The sequence below is a fragment of the Aulostomus chinensis genome, chromosome 2 (assembly GCF_037954235.1).
Source record: "Aulostomus chinensis isolate RoL2024-O1b breed Wild chromosome 2, RoL_Achi_v1.0, whole genome shotgun sequence".
NCBI classification, from domain to species: Eukaryota; Metazoa; Chordata; class Actinopteri; order Syngnathiformes; family Aulostomidae; genus Aulostomus; species Aulostomus chinensis.
In genome coordinates this window covers 17,652,883-17,675,300 of record NC_141321.1, presented here as the reverse complement: position 1 = coordinate 17,675,300, position 22,418 = coordinate 17,652,883, and the positions used below count along the sequence as shown (strand labels likewise).

Here is a 22,418-nt window from a genome sequence, read left to right as displayed (position 1 = left end):
GGTCTGCTGTGTCTTTTCTGCAGATCACTGTTAATGTTTATCTTTAGCTCAAGTTGCTGTTGCTTTTAGCTTGGCTTCCTTCGCACAATACACAATTAACTTATGGACATGTGAGAAAGTGACAAAGAACTTTTTAAACCCGTCACAGGGATGTATATTGGACGTTGAGCTGGCAGGGATGTGAATCCCTTGGCTTTAGAATTTTTTGGCTGAGTGGAGGTTGCTGACAGAGTGAGAGAGAAGAGATGGTAACTACAGCAGTGAGCTGGTGAGCAATTTGGCTTTTTAAACTCTCACCCTTAGCCCAAAGAACAACAAAGCCATCAGCCACCAGCCATGTTTTACTGTGGATATCATTATATGCCAAATAAGTCGACTTCGCCCAACTCCACATTGGAGACTGACTGATTAGACTGACAGATTGTTTTTGCCATGTAACAGTTTTGCAGTTTTCTGTTAAATCAGAAATATTGGCAATAAGTTTGCCCCTCTTTTGCTGTTATTCAGAAAAATAAAACAGTAGTAGCTCATTGACCTTTTGTAAGGACTAATTTGTTAGGTGTTAGTTGTAGTTCTTACCACCTTCGCATTGGTTAGACTGCAAGCTGGCATGACTGTAACCTTATAGAGTCCAGCCTAGGTTTAATTTGCCATTTTTATGATGTTTGGCCCTGCCTCGTGTCCTGTGTAGGAGCTAAAAGCTACAATGCTGCAAAGACTGCAGTTTGAGAGTGAAGGGTTTCTCTGCATGATGTGTATTAGCCCTGTGACACACTTTATGAAATCAGACAGAGGTCAGTGCTGTTCCAGCTTGTCTTTCAGCTGTCTCTGATCTGTTCTCTGATTGGAGAGCCAGACACAGTAGTGACTGGAGAGGTGCTCTGTAGCTGTAAGGTCAACACTGGTGTGTTGGTGGGGTCTGTGTCTGGGTCTCTTGTTCCCATATAGAATGAGCAGTGATGCAGATTTGTGCAAATAAACTTCCTATAAACAGATCCCATATAGAGTAGAGAAATGGGACAAAAGTTACTGAGTCCTGCAGCCAGCATTAAGCTTCCTTAATCCCACTGTACCCTGGGGTGTTCTCTTAGCTTTCGCTCTTGCACATAAGCCTCATGTGTCTTCAATTATTATACTGGTGTGAATCTTCAGCAATCTCAAGGTTAAATTTGCAACTTAAAAGGACTGATGAACTGCAGTCTTAAATGTAAATACAGACAGTTGACAAAGAGTCTCTCTGCTGACATTTTCACTCAATATTTCACCTTTAAAGTAAATTATTACCCTAAATTCTTTAAAGATATCACAAGCACTCACAAAGTGAATAATGTTCAGGTTTTACCATTGCTGTTATATCATCAGCGTGCAACTTTTACAGATTATTTTTTTGTGGGGATTGATTCCAAATTGAATCCTGTTGTGTGTGTCCTTGTAAATAGAGCAATGCTTTCAATTCTCCCTGTCAGCTCCCACCTCCTGTCAGGTTCTGCAGTGAACTCACCCTTCAGTGCTTTCGGGGTTTCACTGTAATCTTTGTGTAGTTACAAGTATGTTTTCATTTTATGATCATAGGCACAAAGCTGAACAATGAAGGATTTATGTCCTGTGACAGTAACTCTATCAGAGTAGCCATGGGAAAAAAATACTGTTTATTTCATCCAGTGGTTGAAATGCACACTTACTGACAAAAGTAAAAATAAAATGAATGACTGCTCAACATGAAGAATCTCAGTCAACTGAGGAGTCTCTGATCATTTGACACAGCAGCTTCTAAGGGGCAGCCCTATCAAAATGGTTGGCTATGTGCTGTGTTGATGCAGCTGTCGTAGTGGTTAGGAGAGTAAAACAGTCCTACTAGCAATAGGTCCTACTTGGCTTCAACCAAATGTTTCTGTCACTCTAGTGCAGTGAAATTCTCAGAGCTCCAGTGGATGGGTTTATCCTTTTGTGCAGTCATAGTCTGTGAGCATCAAAGGCAGCCTCTGATTCTTGTTGAAGGTCATTGTTAAAACCAGGGTGGGTCCTACCAGTTCTCTCACCAGGAGCAGTGTTTTCAGACACACACACCAGCTCCCCACACTGGCTGGACCAGTCTGCTTCTGGACAGTATACGCAAACACCTCTCATCCTGTGTTAGGGATTTCAAGAACACATCCAGTAAACTTACAGATTAAGAATTGAATATGCAGACATGTCATGATGATGCAGAACTAGACTTTTCAACTAGATATTCAATAACCCGGATTATATGCTCATAGGTTAGTTGAAGGAGGTATTTATCCTCACCTGTCATGATGTTTGCGAAGCAGAAGTTAATGTTGCATAAGTGTGACCCCGATTCTTAATCTGTGATGGTCCCCATGACGATCTTCTCCCACCAGTCTAGGGACTGGGATTGTGGGATTGTGTGACACTGAGCATAGCTGAAATCAATGAAGCTGCATGAAACTGTTTTTGCCTCTGCTTTCTTCAGCATTCCAGTTGTGGAAGACAGCTTCTTCAACTTTGAAAAGCAAGCAGAAGTCCAGACAATGTAGCGTAACTTCATGAATGTCGAGGATCTTCTTTTTACTTTTGTTGGTGTTCTACCGGCACGCAAACATAGTGGCAGTTTAGCTTGCCACCTGAAATCTCCTGCAGATATTCATCAGGAGAAGACATGGTGTTTGGTTTAGTAAAGGGGTGGGGAACCATTTGCCATGGAGGGCCTTGTGTATGCAGGTTTTCCTTCTAACCAAACACTTCAACAGGTGATTTCACTGATTAACACTCTTCTGTGGCTGTGTGTTAATCAGTTAAGTCACCTGTTGAAGTGTTTGGTTAGAAGGAAAACCTGCATACACACGGCCTTCCATGGCAGATGGTTCCCCACTCCAGGTTTAGTAGGAAACCCATGATTGAATTGCAATAGGATCTCAATGTGGACACTGAAGGCACATACTAATACCAGGTACAAGCACATGTGGTGAAATACTATCTGATTGCGATCCAATCACAAACAGGCATTCTAAAACCAGGTGTAAAGAAGGCCATGTTTGGGCTCACAGAGTTGTATGTGGATTGGAGGCACATTTTATCCACACTTTTGTTCAATGAGGTCAGTATGGATCCCTGTCCACCTCTGAGGGTGGTTTGGCAGATATGATGCAGTCCCTCCTCAATATGTTTCAGGTGCCTTTACACCTGTACTTTCATGCGACCAAGCACTATCAAGAATATCAGCCACAAAAATCAATCACCAAAAGCACATTTTAATGGCAGGTGTAAATTGGGCCTCAGTTCCACATATGAAGGCCCGTTGACATAGGATTTGGTTGATGGAAGATACCTGACCTGAGCCCAACTTCACCATAGTAACTCTGCTTGCAAACATATAACAGGAATATTGAAATCATTATTACGATATTCTGTACTGTACAGTGACAGTGCAATGCTTGGTAGAGATGGACCTGAGAATGTATATCATGTTTGTTGTGTTAGTATAAATTTGGCTTTCCAGTAGGGTTTTGTGTTGCCCTGTTATCCTGTTGTGGTGTAGCTTAGTCAAGGGCAATTACCTAAAAAGTAACTGTTGCGATCAAGGCTGTCAATGCCACCCATTGCGTAATTGCTCCAACCCCATAAACATACGGTTCATATGGGTTCGTTGGAAATGACCTCCTCAACACTGTTCTCTGTTACACATCCTACTATTTGTGTTGATGGGAAGGACTGAATTGTGTATTTTCATTTCTTAATTAAGAAGTATGCCTATAGTAAGGCTTTTTTTTTTAAACAATCTCACTACCAGGCATCTGTTGAAAAATCCACCAGAAATTTTGAATTGGCATTCGTGGAGGATTTTGTTAGGTTGTGAATGTTGTCAGGGAGAGAGCGGGTCAGTTTAAGCAAGTTGGTGCACAATAAAAGAAATAGAAGTGAGTTAAGCAGCCAGTGAGCTGTGCTAATGTCTGGTTTTAAAATACAATGTTCACATCACCTGGAACGGAAGCCATTATTTCATGGAGCTAACGTAATATTCAGGTTTTCTTTTGTGTATTTCAATGGCATCAACATTTGGCACAGATGTCAGAGAACCAGATTCTTGTCTACATGTTGCACTGGGTTTTGACGAGTGGTTAGGATTGCTGGCAAATCCAACTACCTTCATTTGTTGTACTCCAGATTTTGTCTCAACTCAGATGGACTAAGGGAGCTGTTAGTCTTTTATTTGAATTGAACATATATATATGTTTTTTCATTTGATACACTTTCAATATTGTTGAAGCAATTGTTCTGTGGCACTCTGCTTGTTTTGGGGTTTTTGGGGTGATATTTTCCATTTCGATACAACTATCAATTTGTGCTTACAGATGAACACTTTTAGATTGTTTTGACCTTTAACATTACACCGGTTTTATTACTGATTCCATCAGTGACCATGCCGAAGCGTGGATATGCACTGACTAGATTGGCACCTCACAGGACAGCCCCCGCCATCAGTATTTGTCTGCGAATGAGGCAGCATTGCAAAGGGCTTTGAGTACCAGAAATGTAGAAAAGTGCTATATAGTTCATACCATTTAAAGTATCTGGACTAATTTCACTTCCTGATTGTTGTCATCTCTGTGAAAATATTCATTATGTAGTAGTAGCTGGCTGTTACTATTTTCTAAGCTCTAAGATGTGCCATCCCTTCCTGTCACCCCTATCAAATGTTTTGATATTTACTCTCCACTGTGTTATCATCCTTGTTATAACCGCAATTCATGTAGTTTACTTGTTTCAGTTTTTTAGGTGATAATCAAGGCACATTGCCTTGGCAAAATCTATCCAAAACTCTCCTGGGAGGGCAGTGGTCTGCTTCCTGGGTGGATTATGACAATCCGTCAATCCCTGTGCTTCCCGCTGGGAAAACCCCACAGGTTCCACTTCACTACAAATACAAATACGCATCTATCATCCTCCTTACACATAGGCCATCCCAGCGAGGTCTGGCCTTAATCCTGTCCTGTGGACCAACCTGCCATTCTTCCTGTATTTTCAGCCTTTGTGCTCTATTGTGTAAAGCCTATTTGATGTTATCTTGTAGAAAAGATATAAATCAGCACATTCAAACTATAAGCAAACCCTTGTATATGTAAGAATTGTGTGTTATAACATAGTTCCCTGTCACAGAAATCTGGTTTCCTCTCAAATGTTGTTAAACCTGACAGCAAGTTTCTACTGGCTTGGTCTTTAGTCCCCTTGAGATGCCCTAAAACCAGATTGATGGAACAAATGTGGGCTTAAATGGGGAAGAAGTCCCATAATCACTGGAATGTTACCAGTTTAGCCCAACACTGGGCCTCTGTTAAATATCCCCCCATGTCCAGCCTCCTAAATCCTGATAAACCCTTGTCCTCATAGTTGGGAGGGGACTGGGGGAAGGGTGACTTGCCAGGAAGGTCAGGAACATGAGCAGGGCTGGGGTGCTGGGTGTCCAGTACTCGGTCTCAGTATTTGTGGTTGGCCAGATATGCAAATGTTTTCTGATGACAACCAAGCATAAAACACTCAGAGTTTTGGATGTTCCAAGGAAGAACCCATTAAGCTCAGGGGAAGAGCCATACATTTGCATAAATGTTTCAAGAAATGTAACATAGACCTTGCTGGAAGTCTGCTTTTTCCCAGTATAATTCTAGCTTAGGTCTTGGACCCCTCAAACACAGAAGAATTACCTTATCAGTTTCACACAAAGGGCATAAGAGAACCGGTTAGTAGCTGTTACTACATTGCATACCTACTTTTGAGCTAAATAGCTCAACTGCACTTTTAGTTATGTGAATGTGAGATAGCAGCATATTAACAACACAAATTTTCCTCTCCTTTTTTTGTGTGAATGATTCAAATTTGGCAACACAAACTGGAAATATAGATATCATGGTTCTTGGGCAGTCTTAAAAAGTCTTAAAAGTCTAAAATTCAACAATCTGAAATTTAAGGCCCTTAATAAGTCTTAAATTTTGGTAGTAGCTCTTAAAAATGAGGCCCAAATCTTAAATTGACACTATGTTAGATCTATCGTGTTAAAAAAAATGTTGCCGCAGGAGTGTCCATCAATGAAATCAGTTCGACCACTTGAAAAATTATTCAAGGTGGAACCAATAAAATGAGAAATCCGAACGCTGCGTATCACATTCGTGTGGTCCGAGTTCCGTGTTGCACAGAAAGTCAAGCAGGTTACATGTGGTGGATGCACGCTGTGAGTCTGATCGGGTATCTAAAAAAGGCAAGTGCCAATTCAATGATCTATGGCTGGACAAAAAAGAATTTAAATGTTCAACTGGGAATATTAGGGATAAAGGGTCTGGAGTCGCATGCAAAGTCCGGTAAACATGAGGCACAAGTAAGAGGCTGCATCGAGCCAGAAATATTACATCGTCTCCAGCGGACCCAGCACTAATGTGTGTGTGTGTGTGTGTGTGTGTGTGTGTGTGTGTGTGTGTGTATATATATATATTGTGTGTGTGTGTATATAATGGAATGGATTGATTGATTCTCCCATTTAGCCTTCTTATATTTGACTTGAGGTGACTTTTTGACTACAGTGCACAATAAAGGAAAAAAACTGTTTAGCTGCAATTTTAATCAACAAACTCCATACCACTATTCCAGTGACAATGAAATTAAACATCTGAATTCTTTTCAATTTTATTAATGTAGTGCCATCTTGTAAAAGAAATTTCCTCAAAGTTAGATTGCAGGTCTAGACCTCTCTCTTTATATTTAGACCCAACAATTCCCCCTTGAACAAGCACTTGGCGACAGTGCAGTGGAACTGCTGTTAGCAGCCTGAGGAATGCAAGGGTTTTGTTTTGTTTACAAATGTAGAGGGTCTTGTCACTTGTTCAGCTTGTGGTTGCTTTCCAAATAAATTGAGAGCATATTTTGAATGGTTAATTTCCTACAAAGCACAACTACTTAGAGTTTGCTGTCATGCCAGGAAATTTTGGCATTTACGTCATAAATAGATTGTTGATATCACTAATAAATTTGTGCATACACCCTTCTTCACAAACATGACCACACCCTGAAATACACACCATTTATAAGTAGAGCCCATATTTGGCAGTAAAATTAGTATTGTTGTCTTTCACGTTTGATCATTTTGCCATATATTTTAGCATATTACAGAAATATTTCAGGTGAATATTTGGTGCATTAAGTCTACAGTATTTTTATTTGTATATCTGTCTTTACATGTTAATAAGACCTTGCAAACTATTTTGACAACATGATTTTTACTATAGTAACATTAAAAATCTGTGCCCATGTACATATCTGTACATGAATTGATACGTACACTGTATATGTTGAATACAACACTCAAAATTGCACCATGAGTACTGCTACCTTTAATACTTGAATTACATTTTGATGCTACAATACAGTATCTTGTACATGCAATATGTAAATAATATGGGTTCCATAATCAATCCAAATTTTTTATGCTTAAATATCACTATCAGCATTGACCCAGAAAACAAACTTTAGGTCATGCTCTATTAATTGAGGCTGAACTGATGGATGTGGCATTTCTCATGAGACTTCATGCTGTTTCATAATATTGTTTCTTATATTTAAATCACAGTATTGTTTATAAAGAGGTAAATCAGTGAGTAATACTTGTTAAGCTGTATATACATAATTAGTTTAGGTTGGGCTTGTAAAAGTTTTCATGACAACATAAAGTGAAAATACTGCACAATGGTACATGACCACAGGGCGGCCGGAGTCTTGGGTTGTTTTGAAAAAAGATGTAGAATTCCAAATGTTGGGTCAAGGGTAAGAAAATGGAACAAATGATTCCGAATATGAATTGTGTCCTTCTGCTGGCCTCTCACACTGTGGGAGAACTAATCCGATGAGGAGAAATTATACTTTGAATCCATCCCAATACCTATGTGCTATGAGGAATGTGAAACTGCTTTTGCTGCCTTGGTAATTAATGCTTGGTTTTGTTTTCATCTTGTTTTTCAGGATTCTGCAGACTCTTGGGTGCTTTTCTAGTTGGATTTTAGCTCACTGACATTCTCCCACAGCCATGGAATCGGTATGTTGATGAATAGCTTTTTAAAAATAATAATAATAATAATACAGCTATATGTTTTATAGATATCATGCTGATACCCAGTTCTTTTTAGGCTGTTTTCATTGAAGCTCTTGGATGCAAATGTATTTCTGAAAATGCTGGTTCTCACAGCTTTCATTTTCCCTTTGTTTTGGTATCATCATGCATGGTTTGTGTGGGGTTTGCATCTTGAGAGCACAAGATAACCATGCTATATTCCTTTGTCCTCTCTTGAAAGTTAGTACAGTTTACATTTTGGAGAGTCTGGACTTTAGATGTTTTATCATTCATGGGGCATATAAAGAGAATTTATGTGGTATTGCTTAAGTAAACATCTTGTCTCATTTTTTTCATTTCTTCTGCTTAGTAAATGATGCATTTCAGTGATAGAACACGAGGCATTCTAAGTGTCTCAAGAACCAGTGTAGACAAAAACTGAGTGAAGTTTTAAAACACATGTGTGCACATAATACAAGCTTCAGACGCTCAGTCATTCATGCAGTATGCGGTATTGTCAGTCGAAGTGTGTGCAGGAGTTGCTTGTACCAACAGGCAGGCTGAAAGCACATCAGCATTGAGCTCTATCCACTGGAATGCATGTATTAAGAACAGGGCTTAGTGCATGCCGAACCTCTGCCTTCCTGTCCCTTTGTCAAACGGGGGTGTGTGTGTGTGTGTGTGTGTGTGTGTGTGTGTGTGTCTGTGTGTGTGGTGTGTTGGAGACTGTGAAAAGTAGGTCAGAGACTCCTTAGTGAAGAACTAGCATGTGTCCAAAAAAAAGCTCTCCATTACTCTCTGTTTCACTCACATGCATTGCACGCCGCGGTGTTTTGCCAAGATTAGATTCCTAGCAGCAGAGGTGAAGCACACATTGGTGATTTTGTGTGCATTTGTGGGCTTGGGAAGTTTGCCCTGAAGAGAAGTTTTTGTGTCTCCCTTCACCAGAAGAGCTCTTGAAGCCTAACCTAAGTACATGGAGTACATGATTTTCATCCATGATGTTTTAGATGCGATCATTTTCAAATAACTCATGAAGTTAATTTCTCCATAAGTTTATCTCATAGTTTCTGTGACCGCTTTCGCACATCATGGTGGCCCTTGTGCAAAGAGAGACCCACCCCAAAAATGAAGAAACCAAGCAGTGCACTTACAATGCCAATCAAAATGTTTCTTTTTGTGTTGTATCGTGATTTTTTTTTTTTTTTTGCTGTATCAGTATTTACATACTAAAATAATACCTCTCTCTCATTCTCTCACTCTCTCTCACTCACATACATGCACGACTGCACACCCATTAAAGTTACACACACTGGCTAATACCTTTAAGGAATTTCCTAATTGTATCATAATATTTAGTTTAACAAACTCTTGAAATGCATGATGCTTGTCATGAATATTGAGCTGTTGAAAGCAAAAGGAATATGATGTGATACCCTACCTTCTTGGATTGTGTGCGAGACAGTCTGATGAAGGACATAAGTATTCAAAAGCACAAATAAAGCTTCAAGGTTGCAGTGCATTCACTGCAAAGACATGCCAGTTCCAGTTAGGTAAATAAGTCTTTACTTGTAATTCGTGGAGGGTTTTTGTAGAAGTATGTTCTTGCATTCTGTCAGAAGAGGTAGATCATTGAATATGTTAACAGAAAAAGAATAAAAATCAGCAGCCTTGTGATCAGTGGATGGACTGCCTATGCCACCAGCAGCTGCATTACTAGCTCTTTCTCTCTCTCTCTCTCTCTCTCTCTCTACCTCCCTCTCTCTCTCTCCGACTCCCTCTCTCTCTCTCTGACTCACTTACACTCTTCCCACCATGCTCTCTTGTGTCTCTGTGCCTGTGGCAGTGCACCAGCAAGAGCTGCCTCTGTTTACCTCCCTGAGCTGCCTATATCTGCTTACTGTCAGTGGAAACCAAGGAAACTGATCACAAAGCTTATTATGGTGCCAGGAGTGGAATACACACTGTGCCTTTGGGTGATGGGACACTCACACACACACACACACACACACACACCCTGCCACTCTCCTCATGTGATGCCAGTCACATGGTTTCCAGGCAAGCGGCTCAGTAAATCAGAATCAGTCTTTTATTTTTAACTGCTTTAAATCCTCCACCTGGCCTCCATGGTTAGCAGGACTGATCGAGGTGGCTGGTGATCATCACCCTGTTTCTTGTTCCCTCTATCACTGTTTTGTAGCCAGTTGCTCTGTGCCTTACGATGCCTGTTTTATATGTATATACTTGTTCCAGGGTTTGAAATCAACTATTTATTCCACCAGCCAGATTCCGAAATCAGTCTCATACTTAAAAGCTGGGAGCTGTTGGCAGGATAGTAAAATACCAAGCTAAGCTTAGCTCAAGATGGTTGCCATCTGAGTCTATTGCACAATTACAAATGCAAAGGCAAATTTTCCTTGGGAGTTAATCTATTTACTTTATAAAATTTTTTTTTATAAAAAATATTTTTTATTATCAGTCACTTTTTTGTTTGTCAAAGATATCTAAGCATGATTATTTAGGAATAAAGTTTTTTCCTATGAAGTGAATAGATTAACTCCCAAGGAAAATTTGTCTTTTGCATTCACAATCATGCGATAGACTCAGACGGCAACCATCTTGAGCTAAGCTTAGCTTGGTATTTTACCATCCTGCCAACAGCTCACAGCTTAAATTTTGAGCTTGTACTTGTGAATTTGGTTCAAAATTGCATTCGTCATTCCTCTCACATACACTACCACATATTTTCAATATGACTGCATGTACTTAACCATGTCTGTACTGTTAAAATTTGGGACGAACACACCCTGTGACACCCCTAACACAGATACGCAGAGAAAAGATAAGAGACCAAGTCTTGGCTGTCAAGTTTCCTCCCCCGTCAAATCCCCTGCGCAGAGAGAGAGGACACAGTTACGCTCATTCACCTGAGATCATTCTTGTTAACCATCATTTGCTGGGTAGTGTTGAATACTCAAATGAGGAAACACAAGTTGACATTGAAGCAACGCAAGTGTCAGTGAAACAAAGAGCCTCAGTTCAATATATCTTGTGGAATGTCACAAATTGCCCCAGTTGAATTTGTACATCTTACTTTTCTTCACACGCTACTGTGGCTAGTTGATCAGCAAGTCCCTTTTACATAAATGCAGCCTGGGTGACTTTCACCAATAATGGGTGCAATCTTCCAACCCTGATCTGTTTCCAACCTGGGATTTCTTTGACATGTTCCTCTGTGCTCCTTGACAGAGCTGGTGGAACAAGCTTGTAAAAGAGCCAGTGAATGTGCATCTGCAGTCATATGAACAGATGTAAATAATAAAAACATGTATAACATTATAATTATCAAGTCACACAAGGGGGAGGGTTATAACGGCACTACAGATATCTGATTATACTGCATTAGAATCTATTATACTTATATACTACTCTCTGTGCTATTGTCAAACATCATTGCTAATATAATCCAGCAGCAGAGCGCAGAGGGGAGGTGTCTCCATGTTCTGTTTCGTGTAGATGAAAGACTAAAATTCTTGTAATCACACCTTCTCCACTGGTTTCTTCTTTCTGCTCCCCTTCTATCTCCTCCTTCCTCCAAAGCAGGGCTTGTTCCTTAGTGGGGATTAGTGTGTGCTGCAGCTCTGAACAGGGAAGTGGGCCCTGCCAGTCACATTACATAACTCGCCCCCGCTAGTGCAGCTCGGCCTGGCCTGGCTAGAGAGACGACTATAGAGGCTTTGTTTTCCCAACCTTCCCTTCTTCCTCCCCTCTACTGCTTCTCCTCCTCCCCCTTAGGCAGGCTGCATACTGATACCGTATAGAGGGAGTCTGTTTGCAGGGAACAGGCAAGGCACTGTGGCTAGAGTGCAGAGAAATATGCTAATAGCAACCTGAATGGCAGGGAGCTTACATCTTGGGCAGAGGAATTCAAGGTCTACCATAGGTCACACAGTTTTGGAGAGATGGGAAGTGAGGCAGTGCATTACTCAGTTTTTGCCAGTCCAGGGTTTCCACATCAGCATGCCCAGTGGCCACACAGATGGGCAGCCTTCATTTCAGGGGTGATAGAACTATGTGTTGAGCTCCTCAAGTATGGCAAATTGTGAAATGGTTGCTCTGTATTCCCCAATTTTGTGTTTTATGCCACTGTTCTATGCAGCTCGACCACACATACTCACACACAAACACTCTTCCCCACCTGGCAGTCTGCCACCGTTAGTAGGGTGGGGTTGGGAGGCCAGTGTACTCAGTGTAATGGTGGTTCATACAGTAAGCTTTGTGAGTGGAAGTAACTCGAAGGCACAAGAGTGGAAAGGATAAATAGCAGTGCATGGCGGCTGCTCTGTGTCATGTTGCAGATTTTAGTCTGAAGTATGCTCTTTTTCCTTCAGTTGGGAATCTGTAGCTGTGAGATAAGAAAGAACATGGAGTTAGTGTTAGGATGAACATAACACTTCATCATAATATTAATTTGCAATGAAATAGTTGCAAAACAAAGTTATACTGCAAATATTTTTCATACATTGGACCCCTTTTCCAACAAAATGTAAATATCCTGTGGTTAAACAAGTATAAATGAAAGTGTCTCTACACAGTTACAAACAGAATGCTGGTTTGCGTTTTTCCTGCTCTCACTGGGAGGTCACAGTTACTACCCAGGCACCATTTTCCACAAGCATAAGTACATGTTAATATGCAGCACACACGCACAAACAGGATCTGTACCTGATGGTTAGACTGATTTAGAATCTCTGCAGCTTTATTATGTTGGTGGTCTATAAATCGCCATGTAATCTACTATCTGCTCTTTCAATCATTGGCTGGAACCCTGTATTTGGTGGAAAAAAAAGCAGCCAGTTTATTGTCACAGTCTTCCTATGGGTCCTACCTGCTCCTTTATTGTAATTCATCTCAAATCACTTTCACAGGTTTAAATGAATTGCTGTTTTTCTCTTTCAGTTACACACCTGTATAATAATTTTGTCCTCATAATATTTTTCAATAGAATAATGTCAGGAGTGTATGTTTTGAAGTGGGTTTGTGCATGATGATAATTTTCAATATTCAATTTACTGTTTATAACACTATCAAAACAATAAAAACAGATAATATAAGATAAACCTTTATTCGTCCCTAAGTGGGGAAATTGGCACTGTTACAGCAGCAGAAACAGAGAAGTAGCAGCATAAAAAGGTACAGAGCAATAAATAGCAAAAAGACATGGTAATTTCAGATTATTGTATATGTATTATAATTACCTGGGTTGTTAGTGACAGCTAAGGACAGTTATTCCTCGTGATCAACTGTATTGATATTGTAAGTCCCACCTGCTTCTTGATTTGATTGATCATAGAAACATTCATATGCTTAGCAGTATCCCAAAAAATAAACTGTTTTCAACTGAAATGGACATGGATGCAGGGAGGGGATAAGGAGAATGAGGATGCTGATAACTCTCAAGGATGATTTTTGTAGGATTTGCATAGAAAATGGATGCTACCAGAACATAAAGCCCATTTGGTAAAGATGTCCACCATTGTGGCCTCAACTCTGCATTTGGAGATGGACAGTGTGTGATTTCAGTGTGCCAGCCGGGAGCCAAGCTCCCTTCAAAAAGTGGCCGCTACACCAAAGACTGTGTTTAGATCTGATGGTTAATTTTAGAGCTGCTAGGCCCTTGTCCAAGGTGGGGGTGGATAAGATAACATTGAAATAGTCCTCTCTCCTTGCACAATTCGGTTTTGTTTGACCATCCAATAACCACCATGGTGGATGTTGTAGACAAATGATGTATGTTGTTGATGGTGTGAAGTTTTTTTCATGTTTTCCACGTCTCACTGGGTCGCAGAGATTCACGTTAGCATGGATTTACAATTTTGAGGAAATTATGTATGGCATTGCTTTCACTCATTTCAAATGATGTAGATAACTACAACAGAGATTCTACATATGTATAGTGGCCGAAAGCAAGACAATCTTGCTGTTTTCAGGAAAATTCTCATTTGTCCTTTTTCCTTGCTCATGCTCCATCTACCCATGACCAAAACTGTGGATGGATTTAAAAATGGTACACACATTGCCACATCAGGCCTCATGTCTCCACATCAATGTGTAGCCTATGTGCATCAGTGTGCAACTAGCTTGAATTGCTTAACCAGTGTCAGGTTTCCATGGGGAACTCAGCTCTAATCTCTTGCTTCATCATAGTGCAGTGCTAGTCAATAGGTTTCTTTATCTAGGAAGGCAGTCAAACCATGCAAGGGGCTATTAAAGGTTGAATTAGTGCAAAGAGCAGACACAATCCCTGCTCTACAGTTTCTTACCATAATGGTGGCGATAATGGGCTCTGTTCTGGTTTGTTTATGTCAGAAAAGCATCTGGTTTCAGGAAATTCTACCCTAAAGGGTGTAGATGTTCCCCTGTCATTTCTTTTCTTTTTTTTTTAATAGGTTGCCAGTAATCTGAATTCCATCAATTTAATGCAGCCACAGACACTTAGCCTATACAACACATCAAACTATTATAGACCGCCTGCTCGGGCTGTGTATCTAGTCCTGAGACCACAACTTTGATAACAGTTCCTGAATGATACATTACCAGTTTTAACAAAAAACATTTTGACAAAAGTGTTGTGTTCAAACATAATAGCTGCCGTGAGCCTTTGTTTGTGGAGTTTGCTTGTTCCATGTTCTCCCATGGCTGCTTGGGCTCTCTCAAGGTGCTACAGCTTCCTCTCACAGACCAAACCATTCAAGATTAATTGAAACACCAATTTGCCTTTGTGTGAATGGTCGTCTATCCTTATGTCAGTCCTGCAATTGAATGGCAATGGTTTTTTTTGCGTTTATTACATTGTTCGCTGTCAGCATTGACACTGAAAAGAGTCTGTTGTCTCCTGGATGTAACATCATGTCTGTCCTACATGATCTGCATTATACCACATGGAAAGTTAGATAACCAGTCAGCAGCAGCATTATTAAAACTTGGTAAGTGTGCTGCGTGCTCATTGGCTCGCTGATGCTATAGAGTTCAGTAAACCATCTTATTGGCTATGTGGAAAACCCTTACTTTTCTGGCCCTGTTCTCCGTCCCTCTCGCTGCCACAGAGTAGTGACCTTGGTTTCAAGTAGCTGGTGCTCAGAAAGCCAACACCTCTCCCGGGATAAGCTGACCTTGTTGTCCGACACACTGTAGATGTGCACACTCATCTCTGAGTCTGTCTGCTCACCCTGGTTGGAAATTAACTTTTTCTTTTTTTTTTGTTTACCTGCCACAGTAACTGGTGGATTCCAAAATGTACTAACCATTCTTTTCTTCTAATCTGCAATGTGTAACTGCATGTGGAAAAATAATATAATACAATATTCAAGCATGATTATTCTATAAGAAGGTAATTATTATACTACTCAATATCATTGAATAATAACAGTCTTTGTCTTTCAACAAGCATAGTACACACTTTGGGTGTATAAAGGTACACAGGCTGGCATTCACTCCGAGGTCAAAGGACCCTGCAGTTGACACAGCATACAAGATGTGATGTAGGGGAAGAGAAGTAAAAGAGGTAACACTATTTGACCTGAGATGAATCTTTTTTAACCACTGGTCTGTAGCTTGTACCCCATCCTCAAGTTTTCATATTTGCCTCTGTCTTCTTCTTCAAGTATCCATGTGAAATGAACAGACTCAAGATTCAATCTGTGACAGGTTGTCAAGAATCATTTGTTATTTACCCTCCACTTTCACTGGCTAGTTGTCAACAGCCAATTCAAAAAAGTCATCCACAATTGGTCAGTGGCTGGTTCTCCAAACCTGCTACACATTGACACACAACTCAATGTCCCCAGCCTAAAAAAGTCTTATTTGCCATCTCAAATCACATTTTTCATAGTGTTTTTGAGTAGTTTTCTTTGTTGTATTAAAGCCGACCTCTCCTAAAGGGGGCAGCTTACTTGTTGATCAGTATGTGTGCTACAGTGCGCACAATTGTCTCCTCCACTTATGCACTTTCTTTTGATCCCCATTTCATCAACAGCAAAGAACTGAAATTGGTTTCATGAGCAGCTTTATGTGTCCTCTGTCCTGAAAGTTTATTCCTTTAACTTTGTGCTTCATGCATTATTTTCAAATACTTAAAAGTCACAGATATAAGTCCAGTGAGCAGGGTTCAATATTGATGCAGCTTTAAAGTTGGTTCTTTTCCTCCAGTTATTGTAAATATTATGTTATTGTACATTTGATAGGGCTATTATCACTGTATGAGTATCTGACTTACGTGAGCTGGGATAGTTTTTCAGTGTCCAGTATTTTACCAAAATTCATGCCAAGGGGTGCTTGATTATTTTTCCATCCAGTTAATATCAACCTCTCTAGAAGCCTTTACTGAACGCTTTTGAATGATTACTAAGAGGGAAATATTTCTCGAGATATTTCTGAGGCTCTGGGCTTCTAAATGTACACACAATTTAAAGTAGGCAAATAGAATACTTGTACACACTGGGTCCTCAATTTGACCCAGGACTTGCCACTTCAGTTACTGATTACTGTGTTAGTAAATGATCTGTAAATCCATTCAAGAAAAAGTCAAACTAATCATGCTGTTTTTCATCACATTTGATTTTTCTCTTTTTGGAGTTAGAATATCTAACAAAACCAAAACAAGTCCTTCCCCCTCATCTTGGGTTTGTGGAGATGCATTCTGTGTTTTGTATTTACGATTCCACTCACTTCCTTGAAATCATATTACTTTGGGCAGCTTGAGATTGTGAAATTATGAATTTAGCTTCCATGGTGGGCACTGTAGGAATCTGTATTTGTGCATGTGCATTTCAACTTACTACTTGTGTAAAATCTTGGGAAGTCAAAACCAAGTTTACGTGAATATTCATGGTTCAGGGCTTTGTTTTGTTGAAAGACATCCATCAAACCTTTCAATCTTTGAGTAAAAATCTATGAGCAATGTGATTTTGGTGTGTGCCGTCTTGTTGTGGAAATGTGTATACTTCACATCAGGCTGCAACCTGTGTAAGAGCTGGGCAGGGGCCAGCAGCCAGCCAAGTCTGACAGAAGAGGAAGCAGATGGATCTGTTTGGACTTAACCCTTCCCACGCCACTTCATCCTCCTGCCCCCCCTCCTCCAACCTGCTGGCCTCATTACAGAGTAGAGGGAAAGCAGGGTGGGACTGTGTGTATGTGTATGTTGTTTTTGGGGATGGTTCGTACATTAATGCTGGTAGCATAGAGCACAGAAATAAGGAATGGAGACAGTGTGTTAGAGTGCAGTGTACATTCTCTCAGTCTACCACAAACCCTGCGTATGCTGAGCTGTGCTTACATATGGTTACTTCATCTATGCTGCAAGTCTTTCTCTGCTCTGGTCCTTGCTGTCTCTCTCTGGCTCTTCTCCCACTTTTTACGTGCTGCTGTCTGGTCTCTCATCTAAACCAGCACTTTACATGTTTGCACCACTAGCTTCTTGCCTTTAATGGGATATGGAGTCACCACACCCTGTGAGATCCACTGACTGTCTGGTGACTTTCTTAGCCTCACAACTATCTACTTTGTTTCTTTGGCTTTCTTTCATGCTTAAAATACACAGCAGGCACATACACAGTGCATCACGGTGGCAGATGGGGTTTTGTTTTACTTGTAATTGAGGGCATGGGCATGATGTAATCACATCTATCTTACTCATTGATCTCTCATTCTTTAAAGGTTGTAAACATTTTGGCATGATCGTTGGTAAGAGGCTTCACCATTTTGAATGTGCTGAATCTCTCTCTCTGGATGGGTTTACATTTTACCATTGTACTATATAAGGTGAAATTAAACTTGATGCTTTTGTTTTATGGACAAGCTGTGAAAGGTCGGTAGCTGCATCTGAGAGAATTGAAGAGGAGTGCTGCATAGTCATAGTTTTTTTTTTTTTAGTTTTGAGGCATGGGCTCCATGTTGGTTAGCATGTCTCCCATGGTCAGTGTCGGAGCTTCAGTTAATTATCAGCATTCTGCTACTGTAGTTGTGTCACCACATGTATGTGCCTGGTATATGTTATAGCAGTTAGTTGTGGAGGCTTCATCTGCAAGCATATCATTGCTGTGGTATGCACTGTGAAATCCTGGAGCTATGGACACCTCATATCACCATGTCCCTGTAAGCAGTTAAAATTGTGCTGTTAACTTTGACACATTAATAGTCATGTGACCAGACATGGTTTATATGTGACCATGCTGCATCAGCAATTGTAGTGCCTTGCTAAATTTGGTATACTTGGCATGCTCAGAAGATGGGGTTTTGCCTCGTATTTGTATTTGTGGAGTTTGCCTCAGCCACCACCTTGAGTCAAAACACATGCCAGCATGGCTAAATGTACTAAAATAAAGCAGTATGTTTTAAGGAGCTGTAGAATGCTACACACCCAAGCTTAGGGATTCATAGAGTAATGTCATCAAACGATTTTTTTCCCAGACAAAAATATACTTAACATTCTGATTCGGCAGACAGCCTTTCCTTAAAACAGAACTAACATCCGTACCTTCTCTAGCAGCAATTAAGTTGGAGTTGAGATAAAATGTTTATCAGAACAATTTTTCTGACAATGTCACGAGTCCACATACCAATGGCCGTTAGACTAGTTTTGGAGATCATTTTACATTGTCATTTTGTCAAGCTACTCAGGTTAGTGTGTTATGTGTCCCTCCTTTTAGCAGCCAGCCTCCGCTTTAGTATGTAACTCTGAGAGTGGAATCACATGAAAAATGATGTGCATGCATGTCTTCTGGGCTATTTGAGTCACAGATTTGGTGGAGAATAGCAGGTCCTGGCTTAATTTCAAATCAATGGATGCTGAGCAAATTATCTGGAAGACACCCTGCCCGCTCTCTCTGCTCTTTCTGCTAACCAACGGACTGTAAATAGAAAACCCAGTGGGGAGATCAATACCATTTCTGCCTGTTGAGTAGGTGGGAAGCTCACTGTTAGGACATCTGTAGAAGGGGTGCATAGCATGTTTTTTGAGGAGAATGCTCAAATGGCACCCAGAAATGTGCCACCATTTTATCCCCATGTTGGAGTGGCTGGATTGTTATTCCTATTCTTTTTTTTTCTACTCAGATATGCTTACAGCTTGTTACCTAGGTCTCCAGAATATGGTCACTCTCTTCCATGTCTGGTTGAAAGACAGAGCAGCTGTGAGCCAGTGAAATGTCCTCTATTGCTATTTGGTAACAATAGCTTTAGTTCCCCCTCCTCCTCCTTGCTTTCCACCAACCCAACAGAAGTGATAGCTGAATGTGTGATGGGGGTGGGTGGCAGGACATCTGTGGTCCCCTCAGCCCTCTCTGGGCTCCATTGCCTCTACCTTATTGTTCTCAGAGATGTAGATAACCATAACAGAAGGAGGGCAGGACAGCCACCATCAAGTAGTAAAGGGGCAAAGGAAAGGCGAGCCGAGAAGCAGCTTTTGTTCAGAAAAGTGCCTCTAGTGTTGGTGTTATAAGGCGTAGTGGTTGGGGGATGGAAATGCTGATTTTGGATGGAAACAGCCCCTGATTTAGGATTTTTGTCCATCAGGGAGTTAAGTTCACACACTTGTCTTCTGTCTGTTAGCTTCCAGTCACAGGTGGGTAGAGTAGCCTTAACTGGTACCCAAGTAAAACCACTGTTACTATAGAAAGATATTTACTCAAGTAGAATTTATAGTAGTCGTGTAAAATTTCACTTAAGTGTAAGAAAATATTTAGTGAAAAGACTACTTAAGTACTGGGTTACACCTGACTTGTATAAACATGAATAAAATGTAACAAGAATATACTTTCAACTAAAACAATAATAAATTAAATCTTTAAAATAGAATATACATTGTTGTTGTTGGTGGTGTGTGCACGCGTGCTCTGATAGCTGCTGCACAATTAATGCGTTGTCATGTGACTAAGTGGCTATGTTATATCGGTGCAACATAGTCAAAATTTGGGCAGCATCATGTTTGATTATTCTCTCTGTGTTAAGCCTATAGAGTCTTGGTGCTGAACACAAGGCATCAAAGTAGCTGTCCCTGTTATTTTGTCTGATGGACACTAGCAGTGGTCGGCACATGTTGGTCGCTTCCTTAAAAAATGCGAACAAAGTTGTTGTGCATCACAGTAATGAGTGGCACAAAAGCTTAATGTAACGAAACAAAAGTGACTTTCCTTCTGTGAAAAGTATCGAGCTTTCAAACTACATTAAGTACAATTTATCTAAAAAGTTACAGAAGTAATTGCATTAGAGTGAATGTAATGTGTTACAACCACCTCTTCTTGTCTGACAGACACCAGCTGACCATGTAAAACAAACTTTTTTGCTGTCCTGGTGTAGAGCTCTTCAACATTATGTTCTGCTTTCACCTCATATTTTCCTCTTTTTGCTTTCAGGATGTTTTCTGACCCTTTTTTGACTTTTGGCAGAAATGAATACCCCTTTCCCACTGCCCATACATGTGCACACGTGTTTTTCAGTCACAGGAAAACCTGCTAATAAGATCTGATTGATCCTGTTCCCATTGCAAGGACATGATGAGTTGCTTTTCTGTTTTTTCCATCCTGATATGTCACGTTTGACGTCACAAATACTGTCAGTGCACCAGAAAGAAGTGAAAGGTATTGACAAAACAGTACTGGAGAGTACTCTTGGACTTGTATGCAGTCTTTGTTTGCTGTTGTAGAAGCAGGACAATGACGGCATCGCTGTTGTATTTTTTTTTTTTTTTTAATGCAACACTGACTGAATGTTGATAGAGCACTGCTGCTTGAACAGAAGTTACCGACAGAGGCAACAAGGTGGCATTGCTTCCATTGCAGAAAAAACACGAGCGTAAGCAGGTTTTTTTGGCCAGTGAGAATGGGACTTTAATGACAGTTAATTTAAAAGTATCTTTCACGGCAAGTGTTTCATCATAAGAACCCAATTTTTCTAGTGTCCTCCCTCAATGTGTCCCATGTCCTGTTTGCATTCATCTACTGGAAGAAAGTGGCCACTTGTGACTCTAAATGTGGTCCAAGCGAATGGCATTCAATGCTTTCCAAAATGCAGCCCAAGTGTGTTCACACCTGTACTTGTAGCTGTCTACTTGAGATCAGATGACTTGGGATGCATGTCAGGACCATGTCCGAACAGGGCCTCTGTGTTCTTCTGTCTCCTTTTCCTTTCCCCCTCCCACTTGAAGTGAAATGGAGGCTTTGGGTCTGAACCAGACGAAAGTGTGTGACGAATTGGTTTTAAGTCCAACAGTAAAGACTCCCTGTCATTCAAAGCAATTAGCAATCACTGTATGTGTTTTAATTACTTTGTTTTGCATAACCAATGAAAAACTTGCTCATCAAATTATAATTAGAGCTGACCAGTCAATGCACATGCGATATATTTAAAGCAAATTTATGAAGTCCTAGTCTCACCACTGCAGATTGCTGTTTATTTGTTGTTGTTTTTTTTTTAATGGCCAGAAGGGAGTGTGACTCATTCTCATCAGCCCTCACATTCAGAGGGTGGATGAGAGTGGCTTGTTTGTGTGACAGTGATGTGTTAGATACGACATCAGAGGTGTAGTGGCTGCCTATTTCCTGTCCTGCATCTTTATCTGCTGCTCCTGGCCACATCACAACGCTTGAAACTCACACACTGAACATGCCGGGTTGTGTTGTAGCTTGTCGGGCAGACGCTCTTCGAAACAGCAGTGACATTTGAATTAGATGAGCCAACGAGACATGGATAGAAATAACATTCATGTTGTTAGTTTTCTGTTGTAATAGAGTCTTCTTTTTTTTTTAAATTTTGGTGCATTTTAAACTCCTTAAATTGTTGCAATTTTCAGCCCTTCATTAAACCAGTTACTACTAGAATCATAGTCCTGCAAATCTCAACACGAGTTTTAACATTCAACCTTTAAAATAAACCTGTGAGTGATAGAATTTCATCTGATTTATACGTTTGTGGGGTTGCTTTGGCCTGGTTCCATCTGGTCTTTGAGCTTAAATCAGTTTGATTTTGTGCAGAATGGCCCAACCAGCATGTAATTATGACATGTTCTGAAAAATTAAAGTCACCAAGTCCAACTTGCACTGCTTTTCTAATAAATGTACTCCTCACAATCTGAGGCTCATTGGGTCTCCATACATGTCTACCAATATGATATATCTTTTACATTCAAGATAGTCAACGAATAAATACAATAGGATATTGGCCTGTCACAATACCGTTCGACAAGACATGCTGCAACACAACAGTGTGATTCTCTGTTGATTTTTTTAAAATTGATTTTATAGTATCAAACAACAATGGTGGAGCAGGAGGAGAG

At 40.4% G+C, this 22,418-nt stretch overlaps 1 protein-coding gene across 2 annotated transcripts in view; it reads left to right on the top strand.

Moving 5' to 3' along the window:
* Positions 1-22,418, top strand: part of ankrd11 (ankyrin repeat domain 11) — a 119,684-nt gene that overhangs the window by 27,511 nt on the left and 69,755 nt on the right. For both annotated transcript variants that reach the window (XM_086181762.1, XM_086181756.1), the window contains exon 2: positions 8,002-8,074. The gene's annotated coding sequence lies outside the window, so the exon portion shown is untranslated. The remainder of the gene's footprint in view (positions 1-8,001; positions 8,075-22,418) is intronic.